The 3517-nt window shown below is 33.2% G+C and overlaps 1 non-coding gene across 1 annotated transcript; it reads left to right on the top strand.

Moving 5' to 3' along the window:
• The first annotated feature begins 1369 nt into the window (after nt 1-1369).
• Nucleotides 1370-1473, top strand: LOC118895097. Its single transcript, XR_005019870.1, has one exon. It is a non-coding gene; the product is annotated as a U6 spliceosomal RNA (small nuclear RNA).
• Nucleotides 1474-3517: the final 2044 nt, after the last annotated feature.

Genomic DNA, 3517 nt, shown 5'->3' with positions numbered 1-3517 from the left:
GAATAAGCATTTTCAGAACTCTAATGAAAAACTGATGAACTCATAAAAGTGCTAACAAAAGATCAAGATGAAAAAAAAAATTAATTACATGGGACTGAGTGAACTGATGAGGATGAGTATAATTTTTGTGACTTTCTGTCTGAATTTAAAAAAAAAAAAAAAATCCCACAAGGACTCAGAGGCAAAGAATATACGAATCAATTTTCACTGCAAAGTAAAGGAGCTGTTACAGTGGAGGATTACTGGACTGAATGTCAATATTATGACATAGTATGAGTGTGTTTCATGTTTGGTAATTGCAATCATTGTTGCTTTTGTTGTGGTCATCCATGTACAATGCTTGGTGTCAGTCTATTTATGTCTTGTAAAAATAAAATACAGTGTGTGTGTGTGTGAATAAAAAAAAAAAAAAATAAATAAAATAAAAAAAAAAAAAAAAAAAAAAAAAAAAAAGAGTTGCAACTTTTAAATATCATATTATGGTAGTCAAAGCAAAAAATGGAACATGATCTGCCTCTCAGTTTACAATGTCTACAGAATATAAGCATTTCAATTGTTTGAGGAAAGCAATAGATGTGTTGGCACTTAGGAACATCTCTCTTTAGGAGATGCTAAGTGATGTGATGCATCCCAACAACCTCCTTGTAATAAATGTAATACTGATTTTCAGAAAATAGATTTGCATTGGAATGGAGAAAGAAGAATAATAGAGAGGAATGCTTCACCTGGGAAGAACCTGATAGGGGGAAATCAATTTTTAACGCTACCATTTTTCACCCCTGAGACTAAAATGCTCACTAAGAGAGTATTTTCTCTGGTATGCACAATCCAGTCCAAGTAGTTCATACTCCAGTTATGTTAGAGGAAAGAAAAAAGGGTGAGGACACTGGCATTGAGATATGGAAAGAGGCCACATCTCTTAAGCACCACCTCCCTTCCTGACACACATATATAAACACACATACAAACTCACAATCTCAGCTGGACTTTTGATAAAATTTGGATGGCACACAGTTCAGTATCAGTTATGTGAAGTAGAATTAGTGATGTGATTAAGAGCACAGACCCTGCAGAGTCTGTCTAGCTTTGATCTTGGGCAAGTTAACCAATCTTTCTATCATAAAATAGGAATAAAATTGGTACCTACCTAATACAATTTTGAGGAAGATTAAATAAATTAATTTTCATAAAATGCTTAGAAAACTGCCAGCATATTATACGTACTCTTCTTGGTTTATTTAAAAAATACAAGAAACCTTCTATAAAGATTTGGAAGATCAAAATCCTATACTGTTCAATCATTTGTTATTCAACAAATATTCATTGCATATCTATTGTGTCAAGGCCTATACTTAAAGTACATTATGGCGTGCTTGCTTCGGCAGCACATGTACTAAAATTGGAACAATACAGAGATTAGCATGGCCCCTGCACAAAGATGACTCGCAAATTCGTGAAGCATTCCATATTTTTAAAAGGGAACCTTCTTGCCCTGTTGGTGGGAATGTAAACTGATACAGCCACTATGGAGAACACCATGGAGGTTCCTTAAAAAACTAAAAATAGAACTACCATACGACCCAGCAATCCCACTACTGGGCATATACCCTGAGAAAACCATAATTCAAAAAGAGTCGTGTACCACAGTGTTCATTGCAGCTCTATTTACAATAGCCAGGACATGGAAGCAACCTAAGTGTCCATCGACAGATGAATGGATAAAGAAGATGTGGCACATGTATACAATAGAATATTACTCAGCCATAAAAAGAAATGAAATTGAGTTATTTGTAGTGAGGTGGATGGAGCTAGAGTGTGTCATACAGAGTGAAGTACGTTAGAAAGAGAAAAACAAATACCTTATGTTAACACATATATATGGAATCTAAAAAAAAAAAGAAAAAAAATGGTTCTGAAGAACCTAGGGGCAGGACAGGAATAAAGACGCAGACATAGAAAATGGACTTGAGGACACAGGGAGGGGGAAGGGTACGCTGGGATGCAGTGAGAGAGTAGCATTGACGTATATACACTACCAAATGTAAAATAGATAGCTAGTGGGAAGCAGCTGCATAGCACAGGCTGATCAGCTGGGTGTTTTGTGTCCCCCTAGAGGGGTGGGGTAGGGAGGGTGGGAGGGAGATGCAAGAGGGAGGGGATGTGGGGATATATGTATACATATAGCTGATTCATTTTGTTATACAGCAGAAACTAACACACCATTGTAAAGCAATTATACTCCAATAAAGATGTTAAAAAAATAAATAAAAATAAAGTACATTATGGCAACTGTGAATATGATAGATCTTCAGCTGCCAAGCCCTAATCTCCCCCAGCTATTTTATTTTTAAATCTAATAACTGATTTCTCTCTATCTCTGTCTCTCTTTTTTCCTTTCTCTCTCTTTTATTTATTTTTAAATATTTTCTCACTAGTTAACAGTTCAATAAAATACTGTACATAAAATTTAGTTTAGAAAGATGGTCTAGTCATATTGCTTGGATATACACACTTTACAGATTAACTGAAGTGATTGTAGTGCTAAATTTTTGTGAAGATAAACTGAGGAGCCAAATACAAAACCCACTTTTATTTTCAGATGGCTTTTAAGTAGTGAGTACTGTCTGGAGGCATGGACTTAATCCTAGAGTATACAGGTAAATATGTTCATTCATGGAGGAAGTTTAGGTCTAGGCTCAAGTTTATTCCATATTACCCTCCCTTACCATAAACCAGGATAACATACAACCAGTGACAGCTCCAATAGATCCAAATACAATGTATATTCTTGGTAACATTTGAATGTGACCAAAATTAATGCTTTATTTCAACAGAAACAAGTCACATGTACTTAAGTATGCATAGTATGAAATCAAGATATGGTATTTAAAATGTCTTATATTAACATGCATATTTCTTGGGCTCTTAGATGAAAATTACCTATATTTGAATATATGCATATCCTGAATGCATATCAGGAAGCTAAAATTTAAATATTTTATTTTTTTTCATTTCTTGGCAGAAAAGCCAATTGTGATCTAAATTTTCTTCTAAATTATTTGTGACATTGTTTTCTCCACTAAAGAAATGGAAGTCCAAAAACACTCTATGCATGAATGATAGCACTTTTTTTCCTAATGGAAAAACATTCATTTTAATGTCAGTATTAAAGTATTAATACCTCATAGGAAAATATTTTTACATATTAAGCAAATAAAATATTTTAAGATAGTTATGTAATCATTTTAAGGGTTTGAAGAAAGCATGCATTTAGTTTACCAAAGGGCAGTTTTCAAAGTTAAATTTGAATTAAAAAAATTACATTTATACGGTTTTCAGACCCACGGTTAACTGAAATTAACATGAAATTAGTTTAAAAGTTCAGGTTTAAAAATTTTGTTGTGAGGTAATATTTGTGACAGAAAAATATTTTAACATATATTAAATTCTAAATAAACAATGACTCTTTACAAGAACTATAAAAATTCTTACATGATACATAGAGGGCTTAGTAACA

This window comes from Balaenoptera musculus, chromosome 4 (genome assembly GCF_009873245.2).
Source record: "Balaenoptera musculus isolate JJ_BM4_2016_0621 chromosome 4, mBalMus1.pri.v3, whole genome shotgun sequence".
Taxonomy (NCBI): Eukaryota; Metazoa; Chordata; class Mammalia; order Artiodactyla; family Balaenopteridae; genus Balaenoptera; species Balaenoptera musculus.
The sequence above is the reverse complement of the archived record's forward strand: the minus strand, read 5'-3'. Positions and strand labels throughout refer to the sequence as shown.